Source organism: Melozone crissalis, unplaced genomic scaffold (assembly GCF_028551555.1).
Source record: "Melozone crissalis strain CALT ecotype California unplaced genomic scaffold, PUWL_Pcris_2 ptg000420l_1, whole genome shotgun sequence".
Classification (NCBI taxonomy): Eukaryota; Metazoa; Chordata; class Aves; order Passeriformes; family Passerellidae; genus Melozone; species Melozone crissalis.
In genome coordinates, this window is record NW_026536150.1 from 198,051 (window position 1) to 216,833 (window position 18,783).

General features: G+C 38.9%; 1 pseudogene; it reads right to left on the reverse strand.

Moving 5' to 3' along the window:
* Positions 1-721: 721 nt before the first annotated feature.
* Positions 722-14,014, reverse strand: LOC128950083 (kinetochore protein NDC80 homolog; annotated as a pseudogene).
* Between the last annotated feature and the right edge of the window lie 4,769 nt (positions 14,015-18,783).

The following is an 18,783-nucleotide window of genomic DNA, read 5'->3' on the forward strand; positions in this document are numbered from 1 at the left end:
CCCCATCCCCAGCCCCTCTCCCTGCCCTGGCGTCTCTCGGACCCCTCAGAGCAGCCAATTTCTCCCAATTTCTCCCAATTTTAACAATTTTTTCCATTTTTTCTCACTTTTTCCTATTTTTACCAATTTTTCCCTTTTCCCCCCAATTTCTCCCAATTTTTTCCCCATTTTCCCAGCCCCAGCTGCAGCACCTCTCCCTGGGCCGCTCCCAGGGTGACCCCTCAGAGCAGCAAATTTCCCCCAATTTCTTCTCTTTTTTTCCCCAATTTCTCCCAATTTTCCCCAATTTTTTTTCCCAATTTTTCCCCACTTTTCCCCATTTTTAACCAATTTCCCCCTTTTTTCACCATTTTCTCCCCATTTTCCCAGCTCCATCTCCAGCCCCTCTCCCTGCTCTGGCGTCTCTCGGACCCCTCAGAGCAGCAAATTGCTCACAATTTCTCACAATTTTAACCAAATTTCTCCCATTTTTTTTTTGGTTTTTCCCCCAATTTTCTCCCAAAATTCCCAATTTTCCCCATTTTTAACCAATTTCCCTGTTTTTTCCCCCAGCACCAGCTGCAGTACCTGTCCCTGGCCCGCTCCCTCAGTTACCCTGTGGAGCAGGAAATTGCTCAAATTTCTCCCAATTTCTCCAAATTACCCTAAAATAGCAAAAAAATGCACTAAAATGGGGCTAAAATGGCAAAAAATGGCACTGAATGGGACCAAAATCTTATCTTCATTTTTCTAGTGATAAGACACTTTCAGCCTTCTTTTTATAAGTGTCTAGGATGCTGGTCAGGTTTGACAATAGACCTTCAGGCATGAATTCTTCATCGTCTCTTTCTATTCTTGCATTCTGTTCTTCAAGGTATTTCTAGAAAAGAGGTACAGAGAGCTTTATTAGCTCTGTCATGGCCTGTATTTTACTGATTCTGCTAAAGCATTTTAAGCAGTCATTGCACAGGTTAACTGATTTCAGTTAAACACCTTCCTGAAAGACACCTCTCAGAAGCAGGTTTAACCTGACAGGATGTTACTGCTGACACTTAACAACCAATTCTGATTATTTACACCAAAGGTTTTGTCAGAAAATTTAACTAGAATCCGCAGACTTAGTAGCAGCTAAATAACTGATCCTTCCTTAGAAAGAGTAAGCTCTAATTTCCAAGTGTTTAACTGCAAAATGTCTCTAGAGAGATTTAATTCTGAATATCAAATTTTAGCTTACCACTATAGATTCTATATGAGTAGCAACTGTTTCTACAAGACGACTCAAGTTAGCATCAATTTTTCTGTTCTCTTCTGTTGTTCTTAGCAAAACGATTTGATATCTAAAAGGTAAAGATACTCAGAAGGTCATGTCCATAATTGGAGAATTCCTGACATTTAAAACAATCACTTCAAGTCTGATTTATCATCACGTTTAGCCATACTTTTTTTTCCATTAGTATTAATTTGAACCGAGTTACAACATATTAATGCTCAACTTAAAGAAAAACCCTTACGCGGAAAACAGGAGTTCTGATACAGCAGACAAACATTTTAGCAAAATACTGTTGAGGAGAAACATCTTTCAGTTGTTAACTTGTGAAATTAACACACTGAGATGGATACCTGATGAAACAACTGTATGTTACATTCCAGAAAATATCTTTATCCTTAAAAACCAAAATAAACAAGGCAGACATGGAAGTTAGGAGCCTTACTCTCTTTCGATATCATGCAATTCAGTTGTAGCTTCACTGAGCCCATCATAGACACCACTCTCAAGTAACTGTTTATGCTTCTTAAACAATTTCCGTTCATTTGCATATTTCTTGTCTTCTTCTTGTATCTCCTGTTGTCATAAGGAAGGAGAAGAAAAAAAAATGGCCTCTCTCAAGTATAATTCGGATCTTTTTTTCTTTCTGTTACCTGATTATATCCTAATACTTGAATTCAAAATTCACGCAAATAGTTCCAAGTTCAGAGCTGAAAAAAGCCCCAAGGATATCCCTCCCAAACCTAAAGTTTCTGTATCATCCCCATCCCAGAATAAGCCTAACCATCTCTTTATTCCTTTAACCACATTTAAAGGCCTGTGTTGCAGCTACTTTCCCTTCCGAGTTAAAGCTCACAAAGTGTTGTTTAGATAGTCTAAATAGCTTAGAAATGGCACATTATGAGCAACTGTTTCTAGGTTAAAAAAATACAACCACATCTGAGTAAGAAAATAGCTTTTCTTTTTTGTCTGAAAGAGAGTATAATTCCAAATAATCATCGTTTCTAGGAGAATGACACTGTTGATGCTATACAGTCCACAAAACCAAACAAAATTCTGACGTCAACTCAACGTGCAATTTTGGTAGATTACTGAAACATCATCCTTCAAAAATAATTTTAATACTTAAGACTTACAAACAGCATTTTAAATATTAGAAGAGGAATTAAATGACTAAGCGTCTGGTGGCAAGTGTTGATTTTATGAACTTAACTTTAGAGAAAAGTATATGCAAGAGCACAGATCAAAAGGTAAATGTCATGTGGTTTTGAAAAATAGAAACTAAATTAATTGCCTTTATAAACCTATATATACACCGGCCTCAGCAGGTATTAGCAGTGAAATAGCCCTGTTTCATGGCTATAGCACAGGAGTTTGGATTTACAGGAGCATATATGGTAAATATTGGTGTAGTTCAAAGAACATTTTTCTGCAGGGCACCACAGCCCCGCTGAAGCAGTGTTGTCAGAGAAGTTGGGAGCTACCAAAATAGCCACTCAGTTGTTAACAGAGAGGGTTATGTTTTGTTGCTGAACTGCAAGTGGGGAAAAGAATAGGGACTGCTCCTGTGCTGGCAAAGGAAGCTAAAGGAAGTAACAGTTTGAGATCATTAAAACAATTTAACATGCTTTTGGTCAATGATTTCCTTCGTTTTTACAGAAGCTGATTAAACATGTTTACTAAAAACTGTAAAAATGTATTTATTATATACAAATCGATTAGACAAGACAGGTTCTGTTAATCCTAAAATTTCCTTCAAGCACATGCCCGGAGACATCCTGAGGTCAGATGATTGTTGCTGCTTTTATTACTGGATGCAGGAATTTATGATTTACAGGATCTGCTACAGTAGGATGCCAGATTCTCTTACAAGAAAGTGAAAATTGATTCAGTTAAGGTGGCAGTCAAATCACTTTTCTGAAAAGAATGAAAAAATCCTCTAAGAGGGAAGGAAGAAGGCAAAGGCAGAAGCCCAAACAAAAATGCAACCCAAAAATTTATCGATAAATACAAAAATTAAGGATAAGGCTATCATTAAGGATAAGTTGTCATCAAGGTGTAAGAAGTTCTACCTTAAGCTTCTGCTGGTAAAGATCATCCAGCTCTTCAGCTTCTTCTGTCAGCATTTTCCCACTGCGTTTCTTGTCCTCTAGCATTACATTCACCTAGGATGAAAACATAACCAAGGAAGTATGGTTCAAAAAGAATTCCAACATATAAATCCATGCCATCACAAACCACACCTGGTTAAACAGGTTAAACCATTAAACTAGGCTAGGCTGGGATGGCATTATCTTTCTTCATAGCAGCCTATGTTATGCTTTGTTTTGGATAAGGGGCTAAAACAGTGTTGGTAACACACCAAGTTTTGGCTACTGCTGAATAGCGCTAGCACAGCAGTCCAAGGCTTTCTATGCTTCCCAGGGCCCCTCACTGAGCAGGGCAGGGACAGGCAAGAGACTGGGAAGGTGCATAGCGAGGCCAGCGGGCCAAGAGGACATTCCATACCGCAGAACACCATGCTCAGGTAGACGAACGAGGAAATAAAATTCTCCTTCTTTCAATCTGTCCCAAATCCAATAGTACTAAAAATCTTCCCGATGACAATTTGTCGGTGATGGTAAGCCACACAATCAACTGGAACGGGCAACTTATTAGAAACAAATACTTCCAATGGTTATGGTCAAGTATATGTAAGCTACATAAACTTTAATTCAGGGAATACACGATATTTCAACCAACAAAGACCTCAGTTCTTAGAAAAACTTTTAGGTTCCATTACAATAAAAGCAGTTTTCTCACAGTTTCTCCCCCTCTACTTGTCCTCAGAAAAACCCCAAGTAATTCAAGAAACCAACCCAACACATCACACTTTAACTATGCAAAAAGTTGAATGAAAGAGGCAGATAAGGTTTTAGGGTTGGTATCTTAGCGTTAATCTTCTTTAACTAACTCACCTGTTCCAAAGTGTCTTCCAGAGAATTTTTCCGTTGAGTGGCTTTACTAATTTCTTCCTCAGTCTCGTTGATGATCTCCATGAGGGGAGCCTGTAATACGTGTACAAGAAGATTGAACAAATGCAATTTGCTAATCTGAACCAAGATGCACCCCAGTACATCTTTCCCTTTTATTTTTTTTAGGCTACTGTATTCTCCAATACCAAATCTCTTTCATATACTGTAATGTCATTATGGTGACTCATCACACAAGCTTTTCAATGACATTTCATTGTGAGATTGAGAGACCTTCCCAGCATTCCCAAAGAAACACTTTTTTTTTGTGAGTGGTATCTAAAGCCTTCAGTGTTGATTCTACTTACCATGATCTGAGTTTTGTATTTGAGTAGGCAATTTGGTCCTGAATGAGGATTAAACTGAATGGTAAAGTCGTGGCCTTTGGAATTCTCAGCATAAAGTGGAATTAATTTCAGCTTTCGAGCCAGTTTATGATACTCTGCCAGTTGCTTTTCAATCTGCTCAGAGGAGAAAAGGGCACAAATCATAGAAGAGATACAAGTGAAAAGATGTGCAAGAAGTATTCATATAGTACTTTAAACAAGTTCCTGAGTTGCTCTCTGTAGCCATAATTCCTTGCTACCCCACAGTATTCAAGAGCTGCATGCAATGCCAGCACAGCAGTTTGCTGCATTAGGTACTGTTTTATGATTCGTTCAGAGTTTGCACACTGAGGTTTCTTAGTGTCTATGGCTGAGAACACTGAATGGTTTCACCTGTGGTTTTCCATATTCATCTGCCATAATTTTTCCTGCCTCAAGTTTTTGAGAATTAGCTGATTGGGAACTAAAAATGTGCTGGAAAATAATACTAAACAAATGATCAGTTATAAGGTCAATATGCCTTCTCTCATTAGTTTTGACAGGAAATGCTACACAGCCACACATCCTAACAACAAACTAACTTGAGCATGCCTTTAAACAAAGCTTATTAAATGCTTTAATTTCTAATTAATGAGTGCTATTAAATGCAAACATTAAAGACCCCAGGGTTTTTTTTTTCCAGTTTTATATGCTTCATACTTGCACCTGAGGATTTAAGTTGATAAAAGTGCTTGATAAAGGGTGACCCTACCAAACATATTTGAAATTTTTTCTTTAGTTCTCCAATTGGCAAAGCAGAAGCTTTTAAATCCCATCACTTCCAGGACTATATCTTTTCACTCTGTTTGAAGGGATTGAACTTGGCCCTTGAAATATGTTACAACTGCTACACAAAGAACTAATCAGGCCCTAAATGCATGCAAAACTATTGATTCAAATTCACTAGTTTTGCCTTACTTCCTTGCTCTGAAATATTAACATTAGCCTGTAATTTCTTGTGTTATCAAAGCAATGGCATGCTAATGTTATCAAAGCTCTAAATGCTACAGCAGTGACAGCTTACCATGCTTCATATTCTAGACACATCTCTTACGATGCAGGAAAAAAGTACATTTCCACTCAGTGCAAAACAGAAAAAGGGAAAAAAGCGCAACATTTTTCAGAGATACTGTAAACAGAGGCCATTCTTGTCAGTTTTGCCTGGTTAGATACACGTATGGTGGTGTTCGATTATTTAGGAAAGAAATTATCAAGAATCCAATTTTAAGCTTGCATGATGAAAACTGGCAGCCACCTCTGAGTGTTGTGGGGTTTTCACATACCGCGTCTTTGTTCCTAGCATATTTTATCTCTTCATTCCACATCAGTTCTCGTTCTTCTTGCAGCTCCTTATTCAGCTTGTTAATGGTTCGCTGCAGCTTATTTCTCTCGTGATTTATTCTCTCAATGTCTGCAGCTGAGTACTTCTGGTTATCTAAGATGTGCCGGAGCCGGGCATTCTCCCGCTTCGTGGCTTCTACTTCTGCCTCTAAGTACATAAAACATTTGTGAAATGGACATAAAATACCAGCCTATATACATAAACCTCACCTCTGTATTGTATGAGTAAATGACACAGTTATTACATAAAATTACCATTTCATTACTCCAGTGTACAGAAAGCTATCAGACAAAAAAAATTTTTATTAGCAATCCATTCTGGAAAGTTTATTTGTAGCATCATGCTACTCCAGGTACCTTGCTCTGCTCTCAAGCTAAGAACTACAATTATTTGAAGACTATTTTTAGCTTCACTGTCCTGACTGTGATCAAGTCCTCCTTACCTGCTGCCTCAACTTCATCATTAACACTTTCCAGTTTTTGATCAAGGATGGATATATGAGATTTCATTTTAGCGAAATAAGCCTGGTATTTCTGGACGTCTGCTTCAAGGGACGATTTCACATTTCGTAGCGTTGCTATACGATCCTAGGAAATGGGTGAAAAGAACAACCACTCTTAGATAAATATAAAATAATGACTTCACTTTCCAGATAAGACAGTAGAGTAATTGATCAACATCAATAGCACAAATATAGAACTAAAGAACTTTAATAATTTTTTATCTCTGTGACAGCTAAGTCCAGTCAGGACACCTTTAAAATAAAAGCAAAGAAAGCTGAAAAGATTCTTGCATTTCAGCATTATGTCTCTCATTTGCATCAGACAGTGCTTTAGACAATTCTTACTACAGGTAGTCCACAACTTAACTCTAATAATACATGGAGGGCAGATGAAACAGGGGCATGGAAAACCAGGAATAAACTCAGCACATTTTGCACAGTTGGCAGGAATTTCAATTTGCCACCTGCACAGCCACTAACCCATTTTTAAACTCAGGATGTATTAAAAGCAGAATCCAGCTTTTCAAGCAAAGTATTTTCCATAAAATATATTTGTTACCACTGAATCCCATGCCTCATATTTGAATACCAACACACTTGAAAAAAATAATGTTGAAATTTATATTAAAAAATTTGGTTCAAGTATTTTATTGATATTTCAGTCAATATAAGACCTTATTACCTGTAAATACCTGCACATTATCAAACAAATAGTTACTGAAGATTCCACAGAAAAAAGCCTTGTTCTCTAATAGTATAGAGTCTGTAAAAATCTGGCCTAATTAAAATCTCAAAGCACTGAAATTTTTCCATTTGTTATGTATCATAAGTATCTTCATTCAGAAATGGTCGATATTATAAAATTCAACTCCACCATAAAAACAGACACAATTTACTAACCTGCTCACTTTCCTTTTCTTTTTCTAGTCTTGCAATCTCTTCTTGAAGTCTTTTGTTCTCAGCTTCTAAACTTTCCATCTGGAATGGATCTACATTAAATAAATCCTCTGTGGGAGAGCAGAAGAGAGACTCGAGTTACAAATTTATCTCAATATCACCACCTCTTTTGAGTACCTGAACTTGAGCTTCAGCACAGTAAATACCCATTATCTAGATAATTATTTTTCACTAAAAAATAACTAAAAACAACCAAGAAACTTACCAGAAAAACCTTTCATTAAAATGTTACCAGGCAAAAACCCCAGAAGAAACAAGAAGAGAAATGGGTTTCTCAGTCCTCATGTCAGAAAGAGTGCTCATGCCAAAGTCACTCCCAAGAGGTAAGGGTTTCCAAACTCTCATGCAGCCCACACCTCAGGAGAGTGTACAAGTCAGGACTACCTTGTGAAGCTAGAACAAATCAAACTTACTTAACAACCTCTTTCTTATCCATAGACTTCCTTGCTTCTTGAGGCATCTTTTCCCCAACTTAATTTGGCTTTGCCAAAAAGTGGGATGATTATTTTTTCCCAATATCCAGTAACAGTGTGGTATCTTGTTTCCTCTCCAATTGATGGCCCCAGTTTGCAAACAAAGGGCCCTTAGTCTGGCTTTTCATAGGAGAGCAAAGGAAGTAAGACATGTTTTTCTTCCTTTTCTCACATTGTGTTTGTATTTCTGCAGGTGGTGAAATGAGCGAGTCAAAAAAACCCAATAATTTTCTACCTCCCTGAAGACAAACACAGGTGCATGCTGAATCACATACAGAACCCTCACAATAGAGTTTGGAACTCTTGCACACTGCTTTCAGATCTTTCAAAAGCTGAACTTTCTTGTCAGCTGTGCATCCTCTGAAAATATTTTTCTTTTTTTTAATTGTTAGCTTTTCCAGACAGAAACAAGAGCCATCTGCATAGATGGAGTTCACATCTGAAGAATTGTATACTGGTTTTCTGTGACAAAGACATTAAAAAATCAGGTGACACAGCTACAGCTGATAGCAGATCATGACCTATCCATCTGTACTGCTCAAAATACACATAAAAAAGAGAGCATTAAGTTGAAGTAACTGAAACATACTTAGGTGTTTCAGACTCCCTTAGATCACTTTCACTCATAAACTGAACAAACTGATGCTAGGAGAAAGGAAACCAGTAACACAATTGAATACTTAGAATTTAAAAACTTACTTAATTTTGACTGCACTTCAGCATCCAACTCTTCAAAGGTATCTCTCCCTTTCATGGAAAGATCATAGCACTTCACACAGTAGTCCATGAAAAGCTGAAAACAATTTAAAAATCTTTCATTTCAACAATTCCAAGACCTGTAAAATATCTGGATAGTCTAAAGCTACTCAATCAGTGGAATTAAACAGACATCAAAAATATCCTTAATGCTTCGATTGTACTTTTGTAAAATTAATTTTTTTTCCTCCCTTTGAACATAGAATGTCAACAGATTATATATTCAGGCAGAAGGAGACAACTATAATTCACACTAAGAAAGGTCTGGAAATCCTGTATTTCTTAAAAAGATATTTAACAAATATTGTAGATAGAATATTTAAGAATTTTTCATCTTGATGCATATGATTCTCTCAGGCTAGTTTATGGAAACTGCAGGTCTGTTTAACAGACCTTTTCTATAAATATGACCATTAAAATTCAGATCTGCAGGTCTCAAAGCACTCTTATCTAGAATTAAAGAAAGGTTACCCAAAAAGAATTTGCTGGACACTAAGTTGCAGATGCTTCAGAAGCAATTACACCAGTATTGTGAATTTTGTATCTATATATATATGCAGAAGTGCCAATGTAGAAGAACGTATTTCGTTTAAAAGCATTGTTAGTTGCCAACCATCATGTTGTAACCTTAGTCCAAAATTATGATTTTACTTTATTTTTGCAATTTCTAATCAAATGTTTTAGCTTATAATGCAACCCTCTCCAAACACCTGCTGTGATTTAACACTGAGTTAAATCTGAGTAGTTCTAATAATCCATGATAAATTAAAAAGAAAGCAAGCTGTTGGATTAAGAGCTCAAATTATACTGCCACCCTATTTTGTGGCTCAGAAATAAAACTTTACAACCAATTTTTACATAGTAAACTGAGTAGATATTGGCACAAGTCACTATATTTAGAAATAAGTCACTGTCTTTATACTGCACTGCAGTTAACCTCAGAAGTCTTGAGAGCTAAAGGAAAATATATCGGAAACTCTAAAAAAATAAACAGCATAATGATGCCCTTTCTCTACAAAGGAGAACAGTATATACTTGAAGAATAAGGTGAATATAAAATAAAGAGAATATTTTGTTTAATACCCAGTCTACACCAATAGACTGATCATCATACCTGCTCAGGAAATAGTTGATCAGGTTTTTTATACAATGCTACTCTACCTCCTAGAAAGCATTGTGAATATAAAAGGGAACAGATTCCATAAATACATGACCCAGCAATCTAAACTGTAATTAAATTGTGTTGTTACAGCACATGGCAAAATCCATTTAAGCAATTCTCATACTAATTTCCTTTTTATGGTACCTTTTTATGTACAATTCCATCATCTGTCTCTCCTCCCCAGCTCTGTGTGTCATCGAACGACGGTGCATTTTCCCTGATCGCATTGTACAGCTGAAAAGCAGAGGTGCACACAACAAAGAGCAAACATGAAGACATCCATTAGTTTCCATGCTGGTTTTCGTGAAAAGAAGCAGAGTAACACTGGATTAGGATTTCAGCAGGCAGGTTGGAATGAACCTGTGTTGAGCTGACTAAACACACAGGTAAAGAGGCATGAACTACACAGTCAACACTGCCAAATTCTCTCGTGTCTTTTGAGCAGAAAAGGACAGGGTTTTCCTGGGCACTCAATTCAGCAGTGGTCAACTTCTGTCACAGATGCCAAATTTTGCTCAGTCCTGAGTTGGCAGCAACAACTGTTAGGACTACTAAAAAACCCAAACAAACCAAACAAAACCAAAATTAAATAAAAAACACCCCACTCAAACCGAAAACTTGCCACTCTGTATCAGAATCACAGAACATTTGAATAATTTCAATTGAAAATTCCATCCTTAGATTTCAAATTTAGGGGAGAATGGCAGATGTCACAACATTTGCGCTGGAGATACACGTTCCATTCAGTGATTATACTCATTAACTTCTCACATTTATTGTATGTACAGATCAGCATTTTGCCACCTCCTTTTATACATTAATTTATCCAGTGCATACATGTAAAGAAAAAACCCTATCATAATATAACATGAAAAGCTCACTTTAAAAGTTACCAAAACATTAGGCCAAGGGTCAGCTCCCAGATGACAGCTAAGAACATATATGTTTACATATATGTTAAACAAAGATTTGTAGAAAATATGTACTGAATCTGTATTGAAACTAACATTCCAGCCTGGAAAGTGAAAATATTTATCTTAAGACAAACATTACCTTGACACAATCAATTAACCAAATCAAAGCTGCCACAATCTGAGGCCAGGTTCGTGGTGCTCCCACAGCGTACATGGAGTTTTTTGACAGAGCAAAGGGGTACCTGTACGGCCAAAGAAGATACACTTTTAATAGCTGTGGCAGACAGTGATGAAAACAAACGAGCACATTTTGAAAACAAAGCAGCATGTTTTTCTATGTAGATGAAAGCACAGAAGGAAGAGCAAACTCAATTCTACTGTACTTCAAAGGAAATTAGTTGAGTTCTTACAGTACGATTCTATTCAATTATCATGGGTTTCTCATTTTGCAACTCATAGAATAACATGGCCTGAAAGGGACCTGTAAGGATCTACAAATCCAACTCCCTGCTCCTCATAGGACTGCCTACAACTAAACCATATGATCCAGAGTGTCATCCAGATGCTCCTTGAGCTCCCAAAACTTCAAGTGACTTGTCAGAATTAGTCATTTTATCCAGAATTACACCCCTGATGCAGCAGAGTGGAATCCTTTTCAACATTTTAAGCTATATCAGCAGTTTCAAATGTTATAGATTAAAACAAAACTTTATTAAAATGCTGAGAAGTGTGCAAAAAAGATTTGCACCTACATTTAAGGAGCCCTGGCACTCTGACACCATCATGGGTATACAGTCCCTTTTTTTTTTTTAAATGAGACTGAAAATTCACTGTTATCAAGAGGCAGAGGATTTTCTTTCCAAGACAATGTTGGGGCATTAATGATTTCAAACACTGAACAAATTCAGCAATAAACCACTCAGCTACTTAGTGTTTTTCTCCCCTCAACAGTAATTTTGTTATTTCCACATTCTGCTTTGAAGGCAGAATGAGAAAAATTGCAGGAAAATATATTTTAAACTAAATTAAATTTGTTTAAACTAAAATTAAATTGTCTTGATCCAAAATTCTGGAAATTTTAGTTCTTAGATTCTAACAAAATGAACAGAAAGGCCTGTAAAAGAAAATTGTGCCTTGTCCTCCAAAGTTCTATACAAATAATCAATTAAATTTTACATGACAAAGCAAGATTCCCAGAGCTTATAGTTCTGTAAATTCAAATATAAAATGTATAGCAGATGCTGAAAATCAGAGAGTAAACCTAGAGTTAAACAAAAGTGAAACAAAACAATCACAACATTGTACTTTTAGAGTCTCATCTGAATAAATAAACCTATCCATTCCCCCCAACTATCAATGCAGAATTCTTTGCTTTTAAATTTCTAGCCATGGCATATCTATTCAGCCCAGGAGACTAACAATAATCATCTTACCCAAGGGCTTTGAAAATTTTGGGAATTTCCTCTTCAAATTTTGAGTCAGGCAGTTCATAAGAAGGGCAGAGGAATTTGTAGATAAAGGTGAAGATCTTTAAAAAGTCCTTAACTGATGGAGATTGTAGTGATTTCACGGAAACATCGTGGGCATAAGCATTCTCAACAAGGAACTGTGCAAAAGAAACACGGAATACCAGTCACTAAATAAAATTTATAGTTGAAACCAAGGGAAATAACCACTTTGCCTAGCACATTTTACACCTCATAACATACATGCAGAACAAGTTCATATGTTACCTCATAAAGCTTTTGGATACATTGTTGGATGAATGTCTTGTCATGAAGGGGCCTGGGATCCTTTATCTTTTTTGTCCCAAACACACCGTACAGGCTGCTGCTTGACCCTCCAGCCCCACTCGTGCTAGGAACAGACAATAAATACAGGTCTTGTGACAATACATAGAAAGAAGAACTCTCTTCATGTTTAAGGCACAACTGCTAGCTTTATGTTTTCTTTCCATTTGTTATACAAAGTGATACTTGAAGTTTTCTCTTTGTTTAAGGTCATTGGAAAAACATCATCAACCTGGAAGTCACAATGCCATAAGTACAACAAAGATTACTGCATCCTAGATGAATACTTTCTTCATTTTATTGAAATAAATAAACTTTTAGAGAGCAGAAAGATACCCCAAAGATGAAAAAAAATAATGTTGGTGACTGTAAATAAACTCTAAAAATATTTAAGGAATATTTAAAAGGAATAACCCCTGCAACAATGGGGTACTATCAAGAAGATACCCATAACACAGAAAGTCATGAGCTAAGTAGAAAGATTATAGAGTTTTGGAAAGTTTGTATCTTAGAGAGAGGAAACTAATGCAGAGTATACTTCAGATGTCTTTCTTCCTTAAACAAGAAAATGTATTGAGATACTCTTAAGGTCTGCAGTGCACATCATTCCCAAAAGAAAAAAAAAAAGCTCCCAAAGCAATTCCTGCTCCAGAGCATTATTGTTTAGCGACCAAGGACTGGAGGAAGGCAGACCTGAAGGTCTGCTTGCCTCAGATCCATCATTCCCTATAGTGAAAATCTGTCAAGAAAGAAAAATACCAAAATTAGAGGACCATTTTTGTTTTAATGTACAGTGCAGACAACAAAAGCTATCCATACCTGTTCCCCAAACAGCTGGCTTTTCCTTCTGAAGCTACAGATGTAGGTTTGCTCATGCTCAGCTTCTCAAAGGTGCTTCTGTCCTTCCTGAGGAGCAGAAAAAGATTCAAGTGACTACTACTACCAATTCATACAAGAGCTATAGTAAGTAGCTCTTATAGTACAAGACTGTAAATAGAATCTAAAATATTTAAGGAATATTTAAAAGGAATAGACATAGGAATAGACCCCAGCATAGACCATACATAGCTCATACAAGAGTGATACAAACAGTCATATATTCCTAAGCGCCTTCATCCCCCAACATCTTAGAAAGGTTAACTGATGCATCCAGCTATCTCCTCAGAAACATGTAACAAAGTGTTACAATTTGAAACATGACACAAGTACACAGAAAGGAAGTATTTTTGCAAAACTGGAGCACATGTGCAAACACCCTTGGCTGTAGGGAGCCTTCTTCTCACTGTCTTGTTTTTTTTCCCCTCAGTTGCTACTCACACTCAAACACACTATGATAAATCTCTTCAGAATTAGTTTTATATACTTATTTTTAGCAACATGACCAGCCAGACTTACAGCTGAGGTGTCTGAAGATCCGTCTTGTTGGTGTCCTGCACTCTCAGTGCCATCTTAGATTGTCAACTGCTGCTTCCAGCAATACTCGAGCTTCACCTCATTGTGACTGCTGTAAACCACAATCCCTCAGTATTCCAGCAGTATCAGAAAATCCAGGACCTAAGGGTATTTTCTTTTCTAAATGCCACAATGATTTTCCAAAGGCTCAGAATAAACAAGTAGACCTGTACATTGGACAAAAAAAAAAAAAAAACCCAAAAAAAAGAAGAAAGAAAAAAAATTATGTTTGACTCCACAAATATATAAGAGCAGCCACAGCCCTTTAAATCAACCATTTTATTGATAAAAAGTGTTACTGTTTCCTCCAAACCTACTGTTTTGTCTTTCTTTATATTTGGTCATTTCAGACCTACGGGTCCCAAAAGCAAAAGAGCTTGAGAAATTTTTCATTTCAGTCCACTGGGAAAAAGGCCACACTACCACGAGTACACAAGTACTGCTTACAGCACGTCTGCTGTACATCAGCTCCTGAGCTTCTTGTTCTGAGCCCGCCCATTCCTCTGCAACTTCCTCATTTGCAACTAATACATATCCCTTATTGGAAAAAAAAAATTATATTTGGATACCAATTGCTAGTTAAAGATGGGACAGTGTGCTGGGAAAAGTGCCAGCATGAAGAGAAAAGGGAAGGATGTTTTTAAGAAAATACCTCCTAGTAGTCCTTTAGGTGAACTTTTAATAAATTGGGATACTAATGAGGGAATGAAGTATCTAGATAAGAGAAAAATGATAAGATACTGTACAGAAATATGGCCTAAAGAGAGTATTGCTGAAGGACCTATTTATTGGCCCTGGTATGGGACAAAAGAAAGATGGCTATGTATAGCATTAATTAGATATGTCAATACCAGAATAGAACCTTGTGACGAAGAGATTAGATATGCTAAATGTTGGTTAGAAAGGGACAAACAGGAAGAGGAAATAAAATTATATAAAATATCCAGAGAAAAAGAAAAAGAAGAAACTGGGCTACCAGAACGGAGACCATCTTAGACCATCTTCCTCCGCCTCCCCCTTCTGATCCCTTAGATGACCTCCCGTTACCTCCTCAACCGACTCCTCCTATAGACCACCTTCCTCCTCCCCCTCCAACCTTGTACCCCTCAGTACCATCTCACGAGGTGGATGAAATTTCAGTATCTGCTTCCACAGGAGTTTTAAAAGCACCTCAACCTTCTAATTCAAGTTGTCCTGCTCCCAGCATCCCCTCTTCTGTATCATCTCCTTTCCCAAATATACCAGAACCTGCCCATTCTAGTACTCCTTCAGTTTTGCAGAGTCCCTCTGGTTCCTCAAGTACCCAGACACTGGTCTCTAGTACCACTCAGAGTGTCCATACCCCAATCTTGGCTCCCAAAACTTTCCAAAATACTCCTTTTTAATTTTCCCCCATATTTCAGCCCATAACCCAAAGTACCTCTTCCCCTATTCTTATTCCTGGAACATCACAAAACACTCCTTTTTATTTATCCCCTGTACCCCAACATACTGAGAGTCACAAGCAGGAGGAAAGTTTGCAAACAAAAGGTCAGGGAGTGAAAAAGGCCTGTTGTTGTAAAGATATAGAGGAAAAGAAATTAATTGAACCAGATGAGCTTGTAGCAAGCCATCAGTATAATACAAGATTCCAAGCAAAGAAAATTCAAGGTGAATGTGGGAGAACTGAAAAGTTGTTTCCTCTGAGAGAAGTGCCTATGGGGGGGGGGCAGAGGTGGTATTGGTTTTGTGAATGCCCCATTAACCGCCTCTGAAGTTAGAAATTTTAAGAAAGAAATTAAGACTTTATTAGAAGACCCAATAGGCATCTCCCAACAATTAGACCAATTTTTAGGGCCTAACATCTTTACGTGGGAGGAATTAAATTCTATCCTAGAAATACTGTTCTCTTCTGAAGAAATACAAATGATTCGTACTGCGGGTATGAGGATTTGGGAAAGAGAAAATAGAGGAGGTCCTAGAGGAGAAGATAAAATGCCTGTTAACCCACCTAATTGGGATCCAAACCAGGAAGAGGGAAGAGCGAGCATGAGACAATATAGGACACTAATTGTAAGAGGGATAAGAGAGGCAGTCCCAAGAACAAATAATGCAAGATTGGCATTTGATAGTCACCAGGTGTCGCAGTCGAGGCGGTCACGACATTAAAGCAGAGACCACAAGCACACTCAGTCTCAGTCTCAGTTGTCTCTAAATTATTAATCAAAATGGACTTTCACTTGAAGTGTTTAGAAAATTAAAACATACAGACCTTACTCAGTGTCGTCTGTGGGGTGATCTCCGGTTAGGACCGTTTGCAACTGTTAGCAACCGTTGGCAACAGTTGGCAACACTTTATTAGTGAAAATGGCTGATACACTTTCCAGTCGTTTCCCCTCCAGTCGCAGAAGGCTCCCATCTTTCCTTCCTTGATCTCCTTGGTTCAGCTTCTTCTTGCTTCTCGCTCCTTTAGCCAACAGGCCCGCTGCTAGCCCCTTCCACAATTCCCCCTTTTTTTTTTGTTTTTGAACTGTAAATACAGCTGCTATGGATTTTTGCAGGCCCCTTTGCAAAAACCCAAGCAGAGAGGGGACACACAAAATCACAATCACAACCATCAACAGAATTCCCACTCTCAATGCAATCGTTCCTGTCCTTCATCCATCTTTAATTACTGATATATGGTCTTAGCCAGTGTCATCCGCACATTCTGCCTCAGCTGCGGAACCATCGATCCTGTCCTTTCCCGCATGGTCTAAGTAAGGTTTGACACAGCGAGCAGGAACCCATCGAGGACCATTATCTGTCAAAACACAAGCATAGGTTGTCAGGTTATCAGGGTATCAGGTTATCAATTCTACTGGACCAGACCATATACCAGTAATCAAATCCTTGACCCACACCTTGACATTTCCATAACTTCACTAATATGGTAAACGATGGTTTCTCTTGAATATTATTGAAAACTGGAAAAGCCATAGGGTTATCACAAGCAACATTTGCAATGGCACTGCTCTCCTGAGGTACTCTTGGAGCACCTAACCTTTCTATTATGTCCCAATTATTTTCTTCAACTGCTTTCCTCCTAACAAATTCCCAGAACTCCTGAGGGTGTCGAGGAAGCACAGTTACTTGACATGGAGGCAAAGTCCATGGGGCAGTAAGACTAGAGCTCTTAGGAGATGAAGGGACCAGAGCTCCTTGCCCCAACTCAGGTGTTACTGCGGGCGGCTCATCACTTGACTCGCTGTTGCTGTCACTGTCAAGTAAGGGAGGATACGGCCTTGCAGATTGTTCAAGCCGCTCAGAGGGAAGCGGGGGGGCGGATGGCTGGACCAGAGAGGAGGGAAGCGGGGGGGTAGATGGCTGGGTTTCTCTCTCCGCTAAAGACATTTAGCTAACTGGCGTAGCGGCGTAGTATATACAGGCACCATCGCGAGCTGCTGCGCAGGTGTGAGATAAGGAGGCTTAGGGGCCTGATAAGAAGAGGCTAGGGCAGGTTGTCCAGAAGTTTTGGCAGCTTTCCCAGAAGCCTTGGCAACCAGCCCAGAAGCTCTGGTAGCCTTCCTGGAAGCTTTGGCAGCCTTCCCATCAGAGCCCCCTTCTAGCTCAGAGGCTCTCAGGGCTCTGCCCAGGGCCCCAGCTGTCAGGGAACCAGGACAAGCAAAACCAGATGGGATGGATACTCCAGGGACCTGGAGAACCATTCCCAGCAACTGGGAAAATCCTAGGTGCTCCATCCACCCATAGATGCGGTCTCCAAATTTGCCCCAAAATTGGGTCCAGCTTTTAGAGGCCATAAAGAGCAAGTCCAAGTGACTGGATGACCTTTTTAGCCCAGAAAGCCCTGCAGCTGATGGCACACTTCACAGTCAGCAGGGGACACAGCTAGGCCAAAGCCCAGACCTCTGCTGGGAGCCTTTCTCCTCAAATACCCTTCCAACAAGCCTCCATGCAAGTCACTTGGGAAAGTTTCCTCCAATGATCCATTTCTGGCACATAACTACACAGGCTTATGTGAAAGATTCTAAAGCAACTGCTCTGGAGTCAAAGAGGCAGCACTAAGGGTCCTTGTCATCTCTTTGTAACTAAATCCCACTCTGCAGGAGTTGAAGGAGTTTGGAACGAGCTAGAGAGCGGACCTCTGAGTTTTTTACATGATGCCATTGCATTTTCTTCACTTCTACACAGACAGGAAGGGTGAGTTTGGCTGACATCTGCACTGCATGGCTCACAAGGCCGCAAGACTTGTAGTTACAAGAGCTTTGAAGGGTTTCTTGGCCAAGAAGACACTGCCAACAAGGATATTTGGGGTTTGGAGCTAACCCTTCAATATTTCATCTTATGGACTCATGCTACAGTGTAAGCTTCCTTAGCCAATCATGTTATGACACACGAACCTACAGCACTGCATCCTAAGCTTCTTGTTTTCCATTGTAACTACTTTTATTTTTTCTAGATCTTGGACTCTAAAACTCCAAACTTTCCTCCACTTCAACATTCGTCCCCTTGTCTCTGCTAGAAACTAGAAATCCTCATTCTCGTTTCTAGCACCTAAGTTTGGAAGCCCTATCCAAGGTCTCAGATCAAATCCTGTGCTTAATTCTAAGCTTTGCTGACAAGACCAAAGGTCTGAGATTTCCCTGCATTTGGGTTTCCCACAACACTGATGCTGTTAGTTCCACAGTGCCCGGGATCCCTCTTGCAAGTCAACTCTGTCAGGATCAAGGCGGCTGCCGGGGGGCTGCTTGTGGCCTCTGACAGCCCATTGCTCAGGGCTTGCCAGCGCCCCAGCCCCTCAGGGGCTGCCCCAGCCCGGCCAAGCTGCCCGGCA